At 41.6% G+C, this 23,523-nt stretch overlaps 1 long non-coding RNA gene across 2 annotated transcripts in view; it reads right to left on the minus strand.

Moving 5' to 3' along the window:
- The window catches only part of LOC133246589 (uncharacterized), a 93,220-nt gene that overhangs the window by 33,311 nt on the left and 36,386 nt on the right, over nucleotides 1–23,523 (minus strand). For both annotated transcript variants that reach the window (XR_009736083.1, XR_009736085.1), the window contains exons 2-3: nucleotides 11,077–11,130; nucleotides 9,937–10,137 (exon numbers count right to left, since the gene is read on the minus strand). This is a non-coding gene — a long non-coding RNA (uncharacterized LOC133246589). The remainder of the gene's footprint in view (nucleotides 1–9,936; nucleotides 10,138–11,076; nucleotides 11,131–23,523) is intronic.

A 23,523-nucleotide genomic window follows, 5' to 3' on the forward strand; every position in this document is an offset into this window, starting at 1 on the left:
TAAACTCCCTTAACTCTGATTCACACCTGTTTGGAGACATTCAGCATTTTTCTAGTTAAAATCACAGTATGCTTTTTAAGGAACAAAGAATTGCTAACAATTACAACCTTTCAATCTTTGTATATCTGTAGCAGAATACATGCTACATTGGGGGTTCTCAGTGAATGCTCAATGAACCAAGAGGCCACCCAGATACTGCAGGTAGTTATTACACACCTCAAGGAGGTGAAAGATTAAGCTGAAAAGCAGATGTTAGTACCAGAAATTGGAATCCATAAGTTGGAAATACAGTAGCCTGCCTCCCCACACACCCTGCAATCCTTATCCACAGGGGATATGTCCCCAAACCTCCAAAGGATGCCTGAAACTGCAGATAGTACTGAATCCTGCATACTCTATGTTTTTCTATAAACACATACCTGTGATAAAGTTTAATTTATAAATTAGGCACAGAAAGAGATTAATAACTAATAATGAATTAGAATAAGTATAACAATATACTGTAATGAAAATTATATGTGTAATCATACATAAAATTCTTTCTCAAAATACCTTATTGAACAAATTTAATGTCTGTTCCATCTTAACTAAGCACTTACCACACACTGTGACTGTAAGTTTTGCAATTTGAGGCACAACAGAAAAACAATCATGAATTCCTTTTTCCTTTTTCATAATTTCACAGGTAGAAGATTTGTTTTTACTGTAGATCTTAGCAATTTCAACATACAATTTCTTTCTTTCCTTATTAAGTCAAGAACTTTCACCTTTTCACCTACAGAAAATATTTTATGACTTCTCTGGCCAATTGCCAGCATCACAACTCTTTCACTTTTGGGCCACCAGTAAGTAAAATAAGGGTAACGTGAACACAAGCACTGGGATAACTCAATCTGATAGCACTGTGATGGTCAATCTGATAACCAAAATGGCTACTAAGAGACTAACGGGCAGCATACACTGAGCAAAGGACAATTCATGTCCTAGGTGAGACAGAGCAGGCTAGTAAGAAATTTCATCAGGCTTCTCAGAACAGTGCACAATTTAAAACCTAGGAATCACGAATTTTTTGGAATTTTCCATCTAATATTTTGGACTGCAGATGCTCACAGGTAATGGAAACAGGAATGGCAAACTGCTGCTAAGGGAGACTACTATACGTGCTCTTTCTCTTAAAGAATACACTTCTTTCCAATGGAAGATAGTCTTCTTCACAAATCAAGATGCTATATCTCAGTCACTTTTTTCTGTCACACATTCTTACAAAATCTAAGGAAACTGATGGACCTTCTCCCCATGAAAAGGTACATGTACACTTCCAGACAAATATCCATGTACAATTCCTTATTTGGTGATCATTTCAAAAAGATAATTTATAAAAAGTTGAGAAAAATAAATGTGTTGTAGAAATATCCATATATTCTTTACCCAACCTCCCCCACTTGTTTTATCATTTGATTCATCCAGCTCATTCATTCCTGCTCTGTGTGTATGTATATACAAGTAAAATTTTTTGTAAACAACTTATGTAATCACAGTAGATTCCACTTTATAAATTTGTATGTTTTTATCTAATTCACCCTCCCTGTTTTGATTGTACACTAATACTATCGTTTTTAGCATTGTTTTCCCCTCTATGACAGGATCCAGTCTAGGGTCATGTACTGCATTTAATTGCCATGTCTAATTAGCCTCTTTTATCTAGATTTCCATAGCTTTTGTCTTTTTTTTTTGATATTAACATCATTGAAGAATAAAGATCCCTCATCTTTTTTTTTTTTTAATTAAATAGAATACTCTTCATTTTGTGTTCATTTAAAGTTTCTTCCTGGGTAGATTAAGGCTCTGCATTCTTGGTTGGCAAACTATCTAGGGGATGCTGTGCCTTTCACCATCCATCCATGCCTCATCATTAAGGTTCATTCTGACCATCCAAAAAAGGTCAATTCCTCCACTGTATACTTGCTGTGCTTTTTTCTCTCTTGCACCTATAACAGACAATCTGTGAGGGCACACCTTAAGACAATGCAAAGATTCTGCTCTCCGGCAAATGTACTTTCAGAGTAGCTTGAAGGCATTCCTCTCTGAGGGCCATCTGTGCATTCTGAGTTAAGAACACAAGTGATGTGTTTACTGTTTTTCTCTAGCAGGGGCAGTGGGTTTGCATAAGGTGAATCACACATATGTTCCTAGCACTAGGTGGACACTGAAATAAGAAAAATTCCACCTCTTGCCAGCTCTAACTTTTCGCCCAGGTTGCTGGTGAGCATTAAGTGAGATCAGAACAGAGAGCTCCTCCCTGAGTCCCTGACATATGGTCTGTATTTAATCAATGCTAGTCCCCTTTCCCTCCTGATGAATAATTTAAGGCTACTGAGATAGAATAATCTGTGCCCAAGGATCCAAAGGAAAACTTCGCCCTGTGAGAGGCACTCAGCCACAGTCTTTGTTGCAATGAGACTTCTTAACCTCTTAACCTCTCTGGACATCAGTCTCTGCATCTGTTAACAGGGTTGACATCATCACCTAACCTGTGGTGTTGTGAGGGTTAAATGAATTAATACATGAGAGTACATGGCACAGAGCAGGCACTGTATAAATGTTAACTCTTACAAATAAAATGTAAACTCCATGAGGATAAAGATTTTGCTCCCTGACATACAACTGCTTAGAAGACAGTCCTGCACATAGGAAACAATGATACCCCCAAGAAACGACTCAGAAATGCTAAGAAATCAGAACGAGCCTTGGACTCTCCAGCTGATGTACCATTTTCCTGTTTGGCTTGCCATTGCCTGTAGCTGGCTGAGACCCTGGGTAGGACAAATCTCTTTAAAGAATACTTTGCTCCTACCGACTCCTGGTAGGCAGTTCCTCAGCTGGAAGCTTTGTGCTCTTATCACAGGACAGGAAAGCAAAGGCCAGAAGCAGGTGCAGCCAACCAGGGCAGGCTCAACGGTGACTGGAGGAGAAGCTCCCCCCAGGCCTCACCTCCAGCAGAAAGAGGGAGATAACCACACAGTAGCCCTGCCTCATGGCACCCCACTCCAGTACTCTTGCCTGGAAAATCCCATGGACGGAGGGGCCTGGTGGGCTGTAGACCATGGGGTCACTAGGAGTCGGACACGACTGAGCGACTTCAGTTTCACTTTTCACTTTCATGCATTGGAGAAGGAAATGGCAACCCCCTCCAGTGTTCTTGCCTGGAGAATCCCAGGGACGGGGGAGCCTGGTGGGCTGCCGTCTATGGGGCCGCACAGAGTCGGACACGACTGAGCGACTTAGCAGCAGCAGCAGCAGCCCTGCCTCATGTGCCGCCTCCTTCCAAAACACTTTGACCTCTGGATTAAGCAACTTAACTGCCAAGTAGGGATTTCCAAGCAGTAGGCTACTTTAGGAGGTTGTAGTTAACAATTGCATATTGAAAACAAGAGTTGCATAAACGGTGAGTCTTTTAAATATGAGCTCCCATCTTCAGAACTTGAAGGCAGAAGTTAGGATTTCTGACAGAACAGTTTCCCATCCCTCATCAAAACTGCTGAAAATGCAGATTCCAGGGCCTCACTTCAGAACAGCTAAATCAGTATTGGTGGGGGAGGGGACGCTGGAAATGGTGATAGGGATGAAATGGAGATGGGGGGAGGTGGAGAGGTGTAGCTGAGCAGGAATCTGCATTTTTAAAATTAATTAATGAACTTTACTTTTTTAGACCAGTTGTAGGTTCACAGCAAAATTGAGCAGAAAGTATAGAGTTCACAGATACTTTGTCCCCCCACACACTCACAACCTCTCCCACTATCAACATCCCCCACCACAGTAGTCCATTTGTTACAATTAATGACCCTACCTTGACACGTCAATATCACCCAGAGTCCATAGTTTACTTTAGGGTTCACTCTTGGTACCTTGCATTCTATGAGTTTGGACAAATATGTAATGATGTCCACCATCATAGTATCATATAGAATAGTTTCACTGCCTTAAAAGTCCTCTGGGCCCCACCTATTCATCCCTCCCTCCCCACTAACCTTTAAGAACCAGTGATACTTCTATATTATAGTCTCCATAGTTCTGCCTTCTCCAGAATGTCATATAGTTGGAATCATACAGTATGTAGTCTTTTCAGATTGACCTCTTCCACTTACTAATATGCATTTAAGATTCCTCCATGTCTTTCTATGGCTTGATAGCTCACTTCTTTTAGTACTGAATAGTGTACCATTGTCTGGATATACCACAGTTTGTTTATCCATTCACTTACTGAAGAGTGTCTTGGTCACTTCCAGGTTTTGGCAATAATAAAGCCACTATAAACACCTCTGAGTAGGTATTTGTGTGAACATAAGTTTTCAACTCATTTAGGTAAATACCAAGGAGCATGATTGCTAGATTGTGTGGTAGAAGTATGTTAAGCTTTGTTAAAAAAAAAAAAAAAAAACTGCCAAGTTGTCTTCCAAAGTAGCTGTACCATTTTGCATCCCTACCAGCGGTGAATGAGAGTTCTGTTGCTCCTTGCCAGCATTTAGTGGTGTTAGTGTTTTGGATTTTGGCCATTCTAATGTGTATATAGAGGCATCTCATTGTTTTAGTTTGCAGTTCTCTAACAGCATGTGATGTGGAGCACCTTTTCATAAGCTTACTTTCCATCTGTTTATTTTCTTTGATGAGGTGTCTGTCCAGGTCTTTTGCCTACTTTTTAACTTAGTTTCCCATTTTCTTATTGTTGACTTTTAAGAGTTTTTTGTATATTTTTGGATAACAGTCCTTTAACAGATGTATCTTTTGTAAGCATTTTCTTTCTCCAGTTTGTGGCTTGTCCTCTTTTTTTATTTGCTATATGCAATAAAGTTCGTGCTTGTGCTTTCTGCTCAAACTAAAGAGTGAAGAAATCTCTCCTTCAGTCACCAAAGTGTAGCAATGCACTTTAATTTGTTTTTAAGCACAATCCTATAAATACTCAAAGTTATAAGTGTATAATGAATATAATTCAAATGTACACTTGTGAACATGCCCAAAAGTATCTTTAATCTTTTTAATCCAGTTTTATGAATATGGACAAAGCATCAGAAAAAGTCAAGATGTCTCAGGCCGTATCAGCCTGAAGGCGCCCGATCTCGTCTGATCTCCAGAAAAAGTCAAGAGATCTGGGTTCTAAAAAAAATCTGCTTGCTAATTAGCTTTGTGACCCTGCACAAGTCACTGTCCATCTCTAGATCTTTTTCCTCAAGTGTAAAATGAACGGGGTGAATTAGATGAGCTTTAAATTTCCCTCTGGCCCTATGGTTCTAGGTTTTTCATCAAAGCCAAAGCAAGGTGCATATTATTACCAATGAAACTTCTGAGTAAACATAGGTGGGTACATATTAATAAGAAATGCTTTTGACTTGGCATCCCCTAGACTGTGGGTAACAGTCTTCAAAGTCAGGACTTAACACAGATTTGACTAATGCATAGATGAAACAAGGTTAGTGTCCCCACAAAAGTGCCCCTGTGGTCGGTAAAACAAACCCAGATTGATAATGGCTAAATTTAAATGAGAAACTGTGTGTGTACATATACACAATTACATATAGGGCAGAACATAGGAAATTTCAGACTCAACAGAGTTTGTGACTGCAAAGAGAAACAAAAATAGAAACCATCAAATAGCCAGATGGCTGAGCTTTCTATTTTTACATATATCATGAGTTCTGTGGGAGTATGTCAATGAGCAGCACTAAGAAAAATGTGGTAACCTTGAAGGCTTCTATTTTTTAAACAAAACAATATCACACAGGGTGTCAGATAGCAAAGAAATTATATAATGAAATGAAAGCAGTGAATGCTTTTAAGTTTGCGAAGCCCAGCCTTTAATATTACATCGTGATTCAAAGCACTAATCAAACATGCTTCATGCTTGAAGCTACAAGTTATTTACAGTGACTGTAAAATTTCCAAGGAACACCTAAATTAGTAGGTGAAGTTACCTTTTTTTTCCTGCTCTCAAATTTCTACACTCGACTTCTTTTCAAATGTCCTAATATAGTCGTGGCGTAGCCACCAAACGTGACAGAATAAACACATCCGCGGGTCATCGATGAGCCTAACTCTGTGAAACATCTAAGAAAATGTGTTTGGAAAAGGTCTGCACAGTTTAGAAGAATTTTAGAGTAACTCACGAATCAGCTAACCCAGTCAAAAGATTACTCACTTAAGAATGATATAATTACTTTCAGTTTGCTTAAAGCCAGGGAAGAGTTGACACAGCGATTAAAGGAAAATGGGTGAAAAAAATAGAGTTACATTATACCGACTAAATTCAGGCTGTTCCAAGGAGTAGGCCCAAGGCTTATTTGAGGAAAGATTATCTTGACAAATTGGATAAACATTTTCTGCATGACAGGACGCTGATGGAGAGTCTGTTCAGCAAGCACACCTGGTGGTGGTTTGCTTAGTGTTTGACCAAGGTGTTCAGCTCGCCGGAGTTCTCCCAGGGGCTTTGTTTACCGTTTGGCAGGTAGAGGCAGAGCCGAGGTAGGCCTTGGTAACGGTTGTTGGGCTCTGCAGATGTCTTACCCCACCCCAGCCCCACCCCCATCTCCCCATTTGGGCTAAAACAACTCTTGGCTAGACCAGTCCACAAAAGCCAATGCCAGACTTTAGCAAACAGTCCATGCTTAAGGAGACCTGCAGTCTAATGTCCCTGAGGCAAATAAAAATGGCAAATGCAAATAAATGCACTGGCACCACCCCCCTCCCTTCTTTGGTTTCCCTCCATAGTCTGGGATGGCGAGATCAGGTCCCACATAGGCCATTGCTATGGATGGGAATTTCCAGCACACAAATCATCCCAGTATCAGGATGGAGAAGGTGTGAATTCCACTCAAGGCCATGCTTACCTGAGCCCAAATGACCATAGAATATGGGAGGTTGGTGGCCTCTTCTAAGGCCTTTGGGAAGACTCTCATGCTCTCAAGTTACCTAAAGATCTGTAGGCAGGCCCCCAAGTGTCTTTGCTATGACTTGGCATCCTTGAGAAGCCTTCACTTTCTGGAGGCAGTAATTTGCAGAATGGCTTCCGACAGTTGTCTTTCAGTACTTTTTAGTGCTGCTTATCATTCAGGGAAGCACTAATCTGGGGAGCAGCATAAGAGATGTCATTAGACAGTGTAATGTCTAATTAGACTAAAGGGAAAAGAACAAACAAACCCACTTCCAGGATGAGTTGGCATTTTCCTAGGTCAATTTGGTTCATCCAGAATTGCTCTGTGTCAACTAATTTATGTCAGTTTGTAGCCCATTCAGCTGTTCCAAGCATAAAGGCCTCATGTTACCATGTAAGATATGTTGGTTAGAAATTTCATTAGAGGTAACAGTGGTTTTAATTTGTTGAGTCTATAAATCCTTGGGAAGTCAATCCCAGTGCCAGGACATGAAGCACCATTGAACTTCACCCTTGAGCAGCATCCACTTTGCTGTCCTAAAGCTAAAACTTTGGTTTTATAGACTATAAACCATAATCCACCTGATAATGTGAAAGTACCTCGTTTCTTTCCCATCTTCATCTCTCTACCCATCTTCTTAACTTTTTTGTTTTTTTAAACAAGTAAACAAACCAAATTAAGTAAAATAAAACCCTGGGGGAAAGCCAGAACAATGAAAGTGTTTGATTCAAAATTATCCAACATTTAATACATGTCTACATTCCCTATCTTGTATAATCCTCACCTTGGAGTAGGTATTATCTACCTGTGCCTTAAAGATGTGAGATCTCAAGTCTAGAAAACATTATATGACAAGTCCAGGTTCATACAGCTAGAATGTCCAGAAACCAGGAGTGAATTTCATCGACTTTCTGCCTGATTCAGTCTTAGGGCTCATTTTACAAGACTCCAACTCCTATGTCTTTCAAAGATGGATCAAATCAAAGCCAATGATTTTTCTCTGCTAGTAATTTAGGACACAAAAATGAAAAAAATATCTTTAATGTTATATGTTAATTGTACCTTATTTTCTAAGCCTAACATTTGAAAAAATTTTAGTGTATTTTTCTAGTAGATTTTTTTTTTTTAATTTTTTCCTAATGAAAGATGTTTTGTTGTGATTTGGATCTGACTTGAAATTCTGGTTATAACTCTGATGAATTCACGAATTCATCACTTAACCTCTGGTGGCCTCATTTACTGAATTTATAAACTGGGAATAAAGATACTTACCTCCAAAGAGTGTTACTATTACATATTACTTCTTCTGCTCTTTCTCCTTAGACATTATCTGTCTCTCTGTAGACTAGGAACTCATCTTAAACATGAACTTTGTCCTCATTATCTATGTATCTTCCATTCATTTCATTAGATTGTGCATATATTATTAGTGGAGTCAATAAATGATTTATGTGAGGGTACTTGTCACATAGTAGGACCTCAGGAATTGTTCAGTTTTCTTTTGGCCTTGTTTCTTATTGAGAACTGAAAATCTGTCTATTGTAGAAGACAGGAAATTGTTCAAATAAATAACTGTAGGCACTGTAGGCAAAAATAGGGGAGATATGCAATTGACTCCTTTGTCATGGAGCAAAGGATTTTCTCCAGATGACCCACAGTAACAGAGGTACAAAAGAAGCCAAAATAACATGATTTCAGGTAAAATTTCTGTACACATTTTACACATGAGTAATATAGGGAACCCCGTTCCTTGTTGATATCACCTGGGTCTGAAAGCAGATCTGATTTCAGAACGTGCTAAAGCCTTTGATGCAACCTTGAATTGTTTGGGTAGAAGATGCTGAGAGGAGACATACAATTTGGGAAAAGAATACTAATCTTTTTGTGGTATCTAGTTCCTCCATCAGGAATCAAACCTTAGCCCTGGTAGTGAAATCACTGATTCTAATCATTGGACCACCAGGGAATTTCCAGAATACTTATCTTGAGGGAACAAAATGTCAATAATCACATGATTATACCAATGGATATGGAAAAATTTGACAAAATTCAACACTCATTTTTTTATTAAAAAAAAAAACAAAAAACTTTCAGAAGAAGATTAGAGGGGAGCATCCTCCACTTGAGGAAGAACATCTACAAAGGTAATGTTATACTTACTGGAGAAAGACTAAATGCTTTTCTTCTGAGATGGGGAACAAGAGAAGGATGCTTACTCTCACCACTCTTATTAAACATAGTGCTAGAAGTTTTAGCCAGAGTAAAAAGTCAAGAAATGTAAATAAAAGGTATAGCTATAAGAAAGGAAAAGGTAAAACCATTTCTATTTGAAGAGAGCCAACCTTCTTCATTGAAAATACAAAAAAAAAAAAAAAAAACCCACCCCCGAAACCCTCCTAGAGCTAATAACTGAGTCCAGCAAGATCACAGGATATAAGATAAACTAAAAAATGGTATTTTTAAATTCTAGCAATGGACAGTAAAAAAAAAATTTATATGTCAATCTAACAAAATATGTATAAGACTTTTATAATGAGGATTACAAAACACTGATAAAACAAACTGAAGATGCTCTAAATAGAGAGACATATGGTGCTGATGAAGTGAAAAGACTCAACACAGTAAAGATATTTATTCTCCTCAAGTTGATTTACAGGCTTAACACAATTCCTATCAAAATCCCAGCAAGATATTTTTATAAATGTTATCAAGATTGCTCTAGAATCGATAAGGAGAGGTAATTTGCTAGACAGTTACTGTGTGCCATACGCTGTGCTAGACAGTCTATTAATGCATGCTGTCAGGGCTGCCCCTTGTTAATATAAATCTCCCCACCCCCAAAAAAAAAGACAAAAATATTTACTCACTCTGACTCCCTGTGACTTCTGTACATACCAAGTGGCAGAAGTCTATCACCCCTGCCCCTGACTGTAAGAGGGGTCAGCATCAGTAAGAGCACCAGAGCTTGCATTAGAAGGGACTTCCCAGGTGGCACCAGTGGCAAAGAACCCACCTGACAATGCAGGAGACATAAGAGATGCAGGAGAGGGAGATGGACACTCCAGTATTCTTGCCTGGAGAATCCCGCAGACAGAGGAGCTGGCAGGCTAGAGTCCATGGAGTTGCAAAGAGCTGGACATGACTGAAGTGACCGTGTTGAATACTCAGCCAACTAGCTGAGGGCAAATCATTCAATCTTTCTGTTTCCTCATCTCTAAAATGAGGAAAGTGACATTAGAAGTATTGTAAAGCTCAAATGAGATAATAAAGGGAAAAGTACTGCTTAAAATTTATATAATTGTTATTTGCTATTAATAAATAAAAAATAACAAAACAGAATAATTAAAGGCTCTGGTGATGTCTAAGTTTGTTAAGGGCACAAGACTCCTTGGAATCTCATTCTGTTGGCATTTCTTCTCTCTCGCTCAGGCACACACACACACCACTCAACACACATTAGGTTCACTGCTATTGCTTCCCTTCTTTACCATCAGTTCTTACAAAAAAAGAAAAAATGATCTTTTAGTATATGAAAATAAGCCTAGGTTTTCTTGGCTCATGTTGTTCTGTCACTAAGTTGTGTCTGACTCTTTGCGACCCCATGGACTGACCCCATGGACTGCAGCATGCCAGGCTTACCTGTCCTTCCCTAGCTCCCAGAATTTGTTCAGATTCATGTCCATGGATTCGGTGATGTTATCCAACCACTTGGTTCATACACAGGAATAAATGTAAAATAAGGAAACAAGGAAAAACTGAGGGATGTGTACTCCCTTCGCTTCAGTGAATACTAATTGTGTGCCTAGTAGGTATTTATACAATGCTCTAAGAGGGCTTCCCAAGTGGTGCAGTGGTAAAGAATCTGCCTGTTAGTGCAGGAGACCTAAGAGATGTGGGTTTGATCCCTGGGTTGGGAAGATCCCCTGGAGTAGGAAACAGCAACTCACTCCAGTATTCTTAACCAAAAAATTCCATAGGCAGAGGAGCTTGGTGGCCTACAGTCGATGGGGTCGCTAAGAGTCAAACACACACAATACTCTAAGAACGCACAGCTGAAGAAAACACAATCCCTGCCCTGAAGGACTTCACAGCATAGGAGAGGAGACAGAACAGTCTAAAAATAATCTATAAAATGTTATAGAGAGGAAATTACCTGGCAGTCCAGTGTTAGTGGGCTTCCCCAGTGGCTCAGCAGTAAAGAATCCACCTGCAATGCAGAAGACACAGGAGACAAGAGTTCAATCTCTGGGTCGGGATGATCCCTTGGAGGAGGACATGGCAACCCACTCCAGTGTTCTTGCCTGGAAAATCCCATAGACAGAAGAACCTGGCAGGCTACACCGTCCATAGGGTCACCAAGAGTAGGACATGACTGAAGCTACTGAGCACACAGCACACTGGGTTCAATCCCTGGTTAGGGAACTAAGATCCTACAAGCTGCTCAGCAAAAAAAAAAAAAAAAAGTGATAGAGAAACACAAAAATCCCTCAGCAATTCCTTGGTATGTCAAAAAGGACACCTGAGCTGAGCACAACGAGAAGGGACCAGCAAAGGGACAGGGTGCACAGGTGATTTCAGGTCCCCTCTGTCACTAAGTAGCAGCAAATATTCTCTTAAAGAGAAGACGCTATGCAGGTGGATAGAAAACAGGTCAAAGAAAGGTGTGTTTACCATGCTGAAAGCATGGATTTTACTCTCTTAACCATGAGAAGCCACTGGAGAGCTTTTAACCCCAAGAGCAACATGGGCAGAGTTGGTGCTCTAGATAGATTTCCTAGTGACAATGAAAATAAAAGACCAGAGGGGGATAAGAATAGAGGTAGTAGGAGAGGGCTGTGGGTTAGGAGGTGGGCAGGAAGTGTAATCATCCAGGCAAGAGATAAGGGAGGAAAGAATTAGGCAGTGGCAGTCAGAAATATAGGAAGGATAAAACTGATAAGACCGTGATTGATTGAACATGGGGATGGAGGCAGAAATGAAGAAAAAGGAAGTAGTCCATCAGTTCAGTTCAGTTCAGTCACTCAGTCGTGTCCAACTTTTTGTGACCCCATGAACTGCAGCACGCCAGGCCTCCCTGTCCATCACCAACTCCCGGAGTTCACTAAACTCACATCCATCGAGTCAGTGATGCCATCCAGCCATCTCATCCTCTGTTGTCCCCTTCTCCTCCTGTCCCCAATCCCTCCAAGCATCAGAGTCTTTTCCAATGAGTCAACTCTTCGCATGAGGTGGCCAAAGTACTGGAGTTTCAGCCTTAGCATCATTCCTTCCAAAGAACACCCAGGACTCATCTCCTTTAGGATGGACTGGTTGGATCTCCTTGCAGTCCAAGGGACTCTCAAGAGTCTTCTCCAACACCACAGTTCAAAGCATCAATTCTTCAGCGCTCAGCTTTCTTCACAGTCCAACTCTCACATCCATACATGACCACTGGAAAAACCATAACCTTGACTAGACGGACCTGTGTTAGCAAAGTAATGTCTCTACTCTTTAATATGCTGCCTAGGTTGGTCATAACTTTCCTTCCAAGGAGTAAGCGTCTTTTAACTTCATGGCTGCAGTCACCATCTGCAGAAGTAGTCCATAGTGTCCCCTGTTTCTGTCTTGGATAATCAGGTAGGTAAGGTGAGGGTAGAAGTGGGGGGTTCATTTGAGAGCACTTGCATTTGGAGGAGTAGAATGGGACAGGGAAATGGCTATGATGCATCCATTCAGGTGACCCTGGGATGGTAAAGGAGACAAGTAAACAAGAGGAGTCCCTTGGAGGTTTCTTCCTATCAGAAGAGCTGGTGGATGACAGCTAGCTTGGGTTTATACAAGAAATGCTCAAATATTAGAATTCACAGAGACAGTGATGATAAATACCAAGAAAGTCAAAATCTCCATGCTTGCCCCCAGAATACTATCATTCCATCATCCAAACACATAAACATTCAAGAGACCAGCAAAAAGAAAACTGTGACGATTCTAACTTAAAATGGCCCAAAGCAGAATAAGGACACCAGTGTGGTTGGTGTGCTTGCATCAAACATCTACTCCTCACAGAGCCCAGAGCAGCTACACACAGGCCACTGCCTTCCTGCTTTACCATCTGAATAAGGAACAAGGAAATGCCACATATATGACGTGACAGGGTGCCAGCAGAGAAGCCTCAGAGTCACTTGTGTAAAATAAACACAAGCCAATACTACAGAGTCCACGTGGTCTCAAAGCCCTTGTGACTTTCTGCCCCCTAACTTCTCCCTCCTCCCACACCCTCCATCTCCCTTAGATCACTGAACCTTATTCCTCTTGTCGCAACTCTGTCACCAACTGGGTTGTTTATTGTGTTTCTGTTTGAGGATTACAGAAGCAAAACTCCCTTAAAAAAAAAAATCTGTTCCTCTTACTGCAGGTGCCCCTTACCTATCAAATAACTCATTTGCCCCCATGCACCAAGCAGCTCTGTGCTTTCCGTCTGCTGTTTGCAGTCTTAGTCACCGCTCCATGGAAGGATTAGGTGCAAATGTCACTCTGCTGTTTCCTTCAGTAGATTGTGCAAGTGTAAGTTGGATTGTGTAAGTGAATATTAGCTCTTTCCCCTCCAATGTTAATACAGTGAGCAGTGTTTGACGGTTTTTTTTTTTTTTTCTTCCTTGCAGAGGAATAGAATGAGCAAGCAAAGAGTCATGCCTTTCTTTCCCTTGGCAGGCAGGAGTAGTGAACTGAGAAGCCTGCCAAACTGCCAGCCCACGTATGGAACGTGTCCAGTGACCCAGGAACTGAAATTCAGAATGGCTACTAACTGTTCCGACGGGTTTACTGGAAATGATTTCTTTAGGAGGAAAATCCTTTTTGGGGAGGGGAGAGGGGCAGTGGCGTGACACTTTCAGTGAAGTTGTGACAGTAAGACCTCCCTTGCACTAGAGGGAGCACTGCAAAGAACACTTTTACTAGAGAACAGTAATTGGCAAACTGGACAAGTGGTATCTTTCTCTGTGGTAGCCCAGCAGATCTCATCTCAACTTTGATTAGTCTCGTCACTCTTGCAAACTCAGATCCCACTGCTCCTTCAGATCTGTGTGGACCAGAGAGCTCAAATTCGGTCTGGGGACAAGTGCTTATATTGCCATCTGGTTGATCTGTGGGTTAGCCATAAGTATAAAAATTGGGAGTAAGTCTTTAGAAACATTTATAGCAGTTCAACAGGGTAGTTTACCTAGATCCAGGTGGTTATTTACCTGCCTGCCAATGCAGGAGACAAAGGAGATGCAGGTTCGACCTCTGGGTCGGGAAGATCCCCTGGAGAAGGAAATGGCAACCCACACCAGTATTCTTGCCTGGTAAATTCCATGGACAGAGGAGGCTGGTGGGCTACAGACCATAGAGTTATGTCTGACAAAAAGTCAGACACAACTGAAGCTACTTATCTAAAGGATAGTTTGATACCTAATAACTTAAATATTAGGTTTGTCCTTTTAAATATCATTTTTCTAAGAATTCACTTTTATTTTATAAAAGTATAAATCAGCCAAGGTTTAGAAAAAAATTTTAAGAAGATCTGGATTCCCACAGATTGATAGAGAAGTACTGATAAATAAAGAGCGCCAGACAGAATTCAGGTGTCCTGGGCTCCACGCTTTGCTCCTTCATCAACTACGTTGTTATTGCTGTTCAGTTGCCAAGTCGTATCCGACTCTTTACAACCCCATGGACTGCGGCACGCCAGACCTCTCTGTCCCTCACCATCTCCCAGAGTTTGTCCAAGTCTATGTCCATTGCATTGACGATGCCATCCAAACATCTCATCCTCTGACACCCTCTTTTCCTCCTGCCTTCATTCTTTCATCAGCTATATGAATAGACAATTCACTTTGTCCCAGGAGGGTAAAAACTCATGTCTATAAAGGCCAGGGTAGATGGAGAAGCTCTACACAGTCAGCAAAAACAAGACCGGGAACTGACTGTGGCTCAGATCATGAGCTCCTTATTGCCAAATTCAGACTGAAATTGAAGAAAGTAGGGAAAACCACTAGACCATTCAGGTATGACCTAAATCAAATCCCTTATGATTATACAGTGGAAGTGAGAAATAGATTTAAGGGACTAGATCTGATAGAGTGCCTGATGAACTATGGACTGAGGTTCATGACATTGTACAGGAGACAGGGATCAAGACCATCCCCATGGAAAAGAAATGCAAAAAGGCAAAATGGCTGTCTGGGGAGGCCTTACAAATAGCTGTGAAAAGAAGAGAATCGAAAAGCAAAGGAGAAAAGGAAAGATATAAACATCTGAACGCAGAGTTCCAAAGAATAGCAAGAAGAGATAAGAAAGCCTTCTTCAGCGATCAATGCAAAGAAATAGAGGAAAACAACAGAATGGGAAAGACTAGGGATCTCTTCAAGAAAATTAGAGATACCGTGGGAATATTTCATGCAAAGATGGGCTCGATAAAGGACAGAAATGCTATGGACCTAACAGAAGCAGAAGATATTAAGAAGAGGTGGCAAGAATACACAGAAGAACTGTACAAAAAAGATCTTCATGACCCAGATAATCACGATGGTGTGATCACTGACCTAGAGCCAGACATCCTGGAATGTGAAGTCAAGTGGGCCTTAGAAAGCATCACTACGAACAAAGCTAGTGGAGGTGATGGAATTCCAGTTGAGCTATTTCAACTCCTGAAAGATGATGCTGTGAAAGTGCTGTACTCAATATGCCAGCAAATTTGGAAAACTCAGCAGTGGCCACGAGAATGGAAAAGGTCAGTTTTCATTCCAATCCCAAAGAAAGGCAATGCCAAAGAATGCTCAAACTGCCGCACAATTGCACTCATCTCACACACTAGTAAAGTAATGCTCAAAATTCTCCAAGCCAGGCTTTAGCAATACGTGAACCGTGAACTTCCAGATATTCAAGCTGGTTTTAGAAAAGGCAGAGGAACCAGAGGCCAAATTGCCAACATTCGCTGGATCATGGAAAAAGCAAGAGAGTTCCAGAAAAACATCTATTTATGCTTTATTGACTGTGCCAAAGCCTTTGACTGTGTGGATCACAATAAACTGTGGAAAATTCTGAAAGAGATGGGAATACCAGACCACCTGACCTGCCTCTTGAGAAATCTGTATGCAGGTCAGGAAGCAACAGTTAGAATTGGACATGGGACAACAGACTGGTTCCAAATAGGAAAAGGAGTATGTCAAGGCTGTATATTGTCACCCTGCTTATTTAACTTCTATGCAGAGTACATCATGAGAAATGCTGGGCTGGAAGAAGCACAAGCTGGAATCAAGATTTCCGGGAGAAATATCAACAATCTCAGATATGCAGACAACACCACCCTTATGGCAGAAAGTGAAGAGGAACTAAAAAGCCTCTTGATGAAAGTGAAAGTGGAGAGTGAAAAAGTTGGCCTAAAGCTCAACATTCGGAAAATGAAGATCATGGCATCTGGTCCCATCACTTCATGGGAAATAGATGGGGAAAGAGTGGAAACAGTGTCAGACTTTATTTTTTGAGGGGCTCCAAAATCACTGCAGATGGTGATTGCAGCCATGAAGTTAAAAGACACTTACTCCTTGGAAGAAAAGTTATGACCAACCTGGATAGCATATTGAAAAACAGAGACATTACTTTGCCAACAAAGGTCCGTCTAGTCAAGGCTATGGTTTTTCCAGTGGTCATGTATGGATGTGAGAGTTGGACTGTGAAGAAAGCTGAGTGCCCAAGAATTGATGCTTTTGAACTGTGGTGTTGGAGAAGACTCTTGAGAGTCCCTTGGACTGCAAGGAAATCCAACCAGTCCATTCTAAAGGAGATCAGCCCTGGAATTTCTTTGGAAGGAATGATGCTAAGGCTGAAACTCCAGTACTTTGGCCACCTCATGTGAAGACTTGACTTACTGGAAAAGACTCTGATGCTGGGAGGGATTGGGGGCAAGAGGAGAAGGGGACAACAGAGGATGAGATGGCTGGATGGCATCACCGACTCTATAGATGTGAGTTTGAGTGAACTCTGGGAGTTGGTGATGGACAGGGAGGCCTGGCGTGCTGGGATTCATGGGGTCGCAAAGAGTCGGACACAACTGAGTGACTGAACTGAACTGAACCTTCTTGCCTAACAACACCACTGTCTACCCTGGCTAAAATGTACAGATAGTTCTTTAATTTTTTTCCCCTTTAAACATATCCAACTGGACAAAGTCCTGTTGATTTTATCCCTGAAATGCACCTCACACCTCCTCACCCTGCCTTTGGCCACGTTAGAAAGTGAAAGTGAAGTAGCTCAATCGTGTCTGACTCTTTGCGACACCATGGACTGTAGCCTACCAGGCTTCTCCATCCATGGGATTCTCCAGGCAAGAATACTGGAGTGGGTTGCCTTTTCCTTCTCCACATTAGGTCTCCTCCAAATTGAGCCTCCTGTCTCCAGGTTTGGTTCACATCATATTGTTGTTAGAGGGACCTTAATGAAATAAGATGTGTTCCTCTGCTTACAGGGCTTCCCAGGTGGCACTAGTGGTAAATAACCTGCTTGCCAATGCAGGTTAGATGTAACAGACACAGATTCGATCCCTGGGTCAGGAAGATCCCCTGGAGGAGGGCGTGGCAACCCACTCCAGTATTCTCACCTGGAGAATCCCATGGACAGAGGAGCCTGGTAGGCTGCATTCTGTAGGTTCGCACAGAGTTGGATATGACTGAAGCAGCTTAACATGCACGTCTGCTTACAGAGGAGTGCCTTGTTGCCATATACAACACATTCCAAACTTTGCTGAATCTCCAAAACTGTCGTTAACTGACTCCGGACTACACTTCTGGCCTCATCTCCAAATACCCTCCTAAACCACCCTAAGCCCCAACCACTCCAAGCTCCTTTCTATTCCTCAGAACCATTGTTACACCTCACCTCCATGCCTTGGTTCACACTGTCCCCTCTTTTTCCTCTTCCATGTCCATCTGGCACTTTCATCCTTCAAAGCTCAGCTCACATCACTATCTCTATGGATTTTCTTTAGCATTGCTCTTCTTCTACCAGATATTATTACTCCTATATGTAAATCTTTCTTCTCACTTTATATTTATATTTATGTAAATATTTCATTTAGCTATTAGTTTACCTGTTTTGTTTCTGCTTTCCTTTTCAAAACCAAGATGCCTTATGAATTTTTTTTCTTTTTTTTTTTTTTTGCCGTGCCACATGGCATGCAGAATCTTAGTTCCTCTGGCCAGGGATCAAACCCATGCCCCCCAAGTAAGTGTGAAATCCTTACCACTGGAGTGCCAGTCCAGTCCCACAATTTCCTTATGAATCTTAATTATGCCAGCAACTAGTATAGTACCCCACCTACAGGAGACAGTTGTTTATGTCCTTATCATAGGTTGAGACACTTTTTTATTCATTCATTTTGGACCATCATGTGCCAAGCTGTCAAGATTTAATGACGACTAAGATAGACAAGGTCACAGCCATCATGGAGCTTACATTACAATGTAGGAGACAGAAAACCAACAAATAGGATGATAAACAAAAACAAATAAACAAGATAATTAGAAAGGATCACTGAGATCATTGCTATGAAGAATCTAAACAGACTGATGAGATAGAGCCTGCCTGGGGAGGCACATCAGGAACAGCCTCTTTGAGAAAATAACCCTTGAACTGAGATCTGAAGACGAGAAGAGCAGAGAGGGAAAGGGCCCGGCCTGTTCAAGGAACAAAGAGAAGGCTGACTTTTTACATAACGAGCATGGTTGAGTCATATGAAATGAAGTTGGAAAAATGGGCCCCAGTATGTAGGACCTCACGAGGGTGTAGTAAGGAGTGTAGATTTTACTCTGGGCTAAGTCTTTGAAGAGTTTTAAGCATGGGGGTTGCCTTGGGCAGAATGAAATCTTAAGAAACTTACTCTAGTTCTATAAAGATTGCATTAAAAAGGAGCAGGGACTTCCCATGTGGTTCTGTTCAGTTCAGTTCAGTTGCTCAGTCATATCCGACTCTTTGTGACCTCATGACTGCAGCACGTCAGGCCTCCTTGTCCATCACTAACTCCCGGAGCTTAGTCAAATTCATGTTCATCAAGTCAGTAATGCTATCCAACCATCTCATCCTCTATCGTCTCCTTCTCCTCCTGCCTTCAATCTTTCCCAGCATTGGGGTCTTTTCAAATGAGTCAGTTCTTTGCATCAAGAGGCCGAAGTATTGGAGCTTCAGCTTCAGCATCCATCCTTCCAATAAATATTCAGGACTGATTTCCTTTAGGATTGACTTGTTTGATCTTCTTGCAGTCCAAGGGACTCTCCAGAGTCTTCTCCAACACCACAGTTCAAAAGCATCCATTCTTCAGTGCTCAGCTTTCTTTATGGTCTAGTTCTCACATCCCAGGTGGTGCTAAGAACCCACCCGACAATGCAGGAGACATAAGAGACATGGGTTCGATCCCTGGGTCAGGAAGATCCCCTGGAGAAGGGAATGGCAACCTATTCCGGTATTCTTGCCTAGAGAATTCCATGGATGGAGGAGCCTTGCTAGCTATGGCCCATTGGGTCACAAAGAGTAGGACACAACCAAGTAACTGAGCATGCAAAGAGGAGAAGGAGATCAGGAAACAGAGGAAGAGGTGATTCCAGGGCAGAGGTGATGCTTGCTTAGACTGGGTAAGACTAAGCAAAGGTTGGGGGTGGGGGGGAATGGGCTCATCAGAGATGTCATTTGGAGTTCAAATTTGAAGAGTTGGTGATAGACTGAATATGTGTGGGGCTAGAGGGAACTAATGGGAATGTGGTAATCAAGGATGACCCTGAGATTTTGGCTTGAGTGTCAAGAAGAAATTGGTGGTGTGGACTGAATTGTATTGGACTGAATTTATTCAACTGAATTGAATTGGTGAGGAAGTTTAGGGACTGGGTTCTGTTCAGTGGGCTGTGGGAGAGACTAGGAATTAAGAGTTCTGCTTTGGTAGGAGGTGTGTATTAGACAACCAAGAGGAGCTGTCAAGGATTAAGAAACAATTGATATAAAAGGAAACTGAGGCTGAAAAATGGGTATACAGGTGCCAAGTGTTAGAACTCCACTAAGCTAAGCAACCTCTTCACTATACATGCTTGCTAAGTCATGTCAGTCGTGTCCAACTCTTTGGACTGTAGCCTGCCAGGCTCCTCTGTCCATGGGATTCTCCAGACAAGAATACTGAAGTGGGTTGCCATGCCCTCCTCCAGGGGATCTTCCCAACCTGGGGATCAAACTTGAGTCTCTTATGTCTCCTGCTTTGGCACGTGGGTTCTTTATCACTAGTGCCACCTGGGAAGCTGTCTCCACTATATGGAAAAATTATCAATTATTTCTTCCAGCCATGATTAGAATATATGTACAAAAGATTTCGGAAGAGAAAGGTTAAACAAATGGCCAAAGAACAGTTTTTGTTAAATTTGGGGAGGGGAGACTGTTTTTTTTTCCCAGCATAATCTTTAGAAAAAGAAAGACGAGTGAAACAAAACTTCTCTTGTAGGGTCTAGTTCAGAACACGCAGTCTGCACCAGCTTGGATTCAGATACAATCTCTACCAGTTATCCCTATGTGACCTTGAAAAAGTTTCCTCAAGACTTTACTCCTCAGTTCTTGACGTATGTGCTTCCTCTCTCAGTTGTGTTGGACTCTTTGCAATCCCATGGACTGTAGCTCCTCTATCCTTGGGGATTCTCCAGGCAAGAGTACTGGAATGTGTTGTCATGCCCTCCTCCAGGGGATCTTCCTGACTCAGGAATCTAACCAAGCTCTCTGGCATTGCAGGTGGATTCTTTACCGTCTGAGCCACCAGGGAAGCACTTGGTATAAAACATTTTAAAATGGGACCTACCTCCAAATGTTATCATGAGGATTTACAAGTGCTTCTGGTACTGCCTGACACACAAGAGGTCGCAGAGCCCTAACTCTAATCTTAGCTTCTGCAAGAAGCCCCAGCAATGCCGAACAATTTCCAGTCATCAGACAAGCCAAGCTTTCTCTCCACTGGGTCTTCCCCCAATTAGACAGGTGTCCTTAAAAACCACCATGCTCTGAAAAAATGTGAAATAAAAGCCACAAGGCTTACAGGAAGATATCTTCCGTGACTCATTTTTAATGTTTGTACCTCAAAGAGCACTATCAAAAGAGTGAAAAAAGAACCCACAGAACGGAAGAAATTATTTGCAAATCCTATACCTGATAAGGGTCCAGTATCCAGAGTAGATAGAGAGCATTTGCAACTCAACAACAGAAAGACAAACAATTCAATTTTAAAACAGGCAGAGGACTTGAGTAGACATTTCTCTAAAGAAGAGATACAAATGGTCAACAGGAATATTAAAAGATGCTCACTCTCATTAGTCATTCAGATCAGATCAGATCAGTCGCTCAGTCCTGTCTGACTCTTTGGGACCCCATGAATCTCAGCACGCCAGGCCTCCCTGTCCATCACCAACTCCCAGAGTTCACTCAGACTCAAGTCCATCGAGTCAGTGATGCCATCTAGCCATCTCATCCTCTGTTGTCCCCTTCTCCTCTTGCCCCCAATCCCTCCCAGCATCAGAGTCTTTTCCAGTGAGTCAATTCTTCGCGTGAGGTGGCCAAAGTACTGGAGTTTCAGCCTTAGCATCATTCCTTCCAAAGAAATTCCAGGGCTGATCTCCTTCAGAATGGACTGGTTGGATCTCCTTGCAGTCTAAGGGACTCTCAAGAGTCTTCTCCAACACCACAGTTCAAAGGCATCAATTCTTCGGCGCTCAGCCTTCTTCACAGTCCAACTCTCACATCCATACATGGCCACAGGAAAAACCATAGCCTTGACTAGATGAACCTTTGTTGGCAAAGTAATGTCTCTGCTTTTGAATATGCTATCTAGGTTGGTCATAACCCTTCTTCCAAGGAGTAAGCGTCTTTTAATTTCATGGCTGCAGTCACCACCTGCAGTCTGAAAATCAAATATGATGAAATATTATTTCACACCCAATTTTAAAAAGAAGAAAAGAGAGAGAGATGACCCAGAAATTCCATTTCAAGTTCAGTTCAGTTCAGTTCAGTCGCTCAGTCGTGTCCGACTCTTTGCAACCCCATGAACTGCAGCACACCAGGCCTCCTTGATAAGAGCCTTTTTAGTTCCTCTTCACTTTCTGCCATAAGGGTGGTGTTGTCTGCATAAATGAGATTATTGATATTTCTCCCAGCAATCTTGATTCCAGCTTGTGCTTCTTCCAGCCCAGCATTTCTCATGATGTACTCTGCATAGAAGTTAAATAAGCAGGGTGACAATATACAGCCTTGACATACTCCTTTTCTTATTTGGAACCAGTCTGTTGTTCCATGTCCAGTTCTAGCTGTTGCTTCCTGACCTGCATACAGGTTTCTCAAGAGGCAGGTCAGGTGGTCTGGTATTTCCAACTCTCTCAGAATTTTCCACAGTTTATTGTGATCCACAGAGTCAAAGGCTTTGGCATAGTCAATAAAGCATAAATAGATGTTTTTCTGGAACTCCCTTGCTTTTTCCATGATCCAGCGAATGTTGGCAATTTGGTCTCTGGTTCCTCTGCCTTTTCTAAAACCAGCTTGAACATCTGGAAGTTCACGGTTCACGTATTGCTAAAGCCTGGCTTGGAGAATTTTGAGCATTACTTTACTAGCGTGTGAGATGAGTGCAATTGTGAGGTAGTTTGAGCATTCTTTGGCATTGCCTTTCTTTGGGATTGGAATGAAAACTGACCTTTTCCATTCTCGTGGCCACTGCTGAGTTTTCCAAATTTGCTGGCATATTGAGTATAGCACTTTCACAGCATCATCTTTCAGGAGTTGAAATAGCTCAACTGGAATTCCATCACCTCCACTAGCTTTGTTCGTAGTGATGCTTTCTAAGGCCCACTTGACTTCACTTTCCAGGATGTCTGGCTCTAGGTCAGTGATTACATCATTGTGATTATCTGGGTCATGAAGATCTTTTTTGTACAGTTCTTCTGTGTATTCTTGCCACCTCTTCTTAACATCTTCTGCTTCTGTTAGGTCCATAGCATTTCTGTCCTTTATCGAGCCCATCTTTGCATGAAATGTTCCCATGGTATCTCTAATTTTCTTGAAGAGATCTCTAGTCTTTCCCATTCTGTTGTTTTCCTCTATTTCTTTGCATTGATCACTTAAGAAGGCTTTCTTATCTCTTCTTGCTATTCTTTGGAACTCTGCGTTCAGATGCTTATATCTTTCCTTTTCTCCTTTGCTTTTCACTTCTCTTCTTTTCACAGTTATTTGGAAGGCCTCCTCAGACAGCCATTTTGCTTTTTTGCATTTCTTTTCCATGGGGATGGTCTTGATCCCTGTCTCCTGTACAATGTCAGGAACCTCCGTCCACAGTTCATCAGGCGCTCTGTTTCTCAGATCTAGTCCCTTAAATCTATTTCTCACTTCCACTGTATAATCATAAGGGATTTGATTTAGGTCATACCTGAATGATCTAGTGGTTTTCCTTACTTTCTTCAATTTAAGTCAAATTCACTTACTTCCTAGTATCCTTGAATAGTTTGCTTAATTTCTCTGAGGTCTTCTCCTTATCAGTAAAACAGAGATAGGAGTAATTATCTCATCAGGTTTTTAAGAG

This window comes from Bos javanicus, chromosome 1, assembly GCF_032452875.1.
Source record: "Bos javanicus breed banteng chromosome 1, ARS-OSU_banteng_1.0, whole genome shotgun sequence".
NCBI classification, from domain to species: domain Eukaryota; kingdom Metazoa; phylum Chordata; class Mammalia; order Artiodactyla; family Bovidae; genus Bos; species Bos javanicus.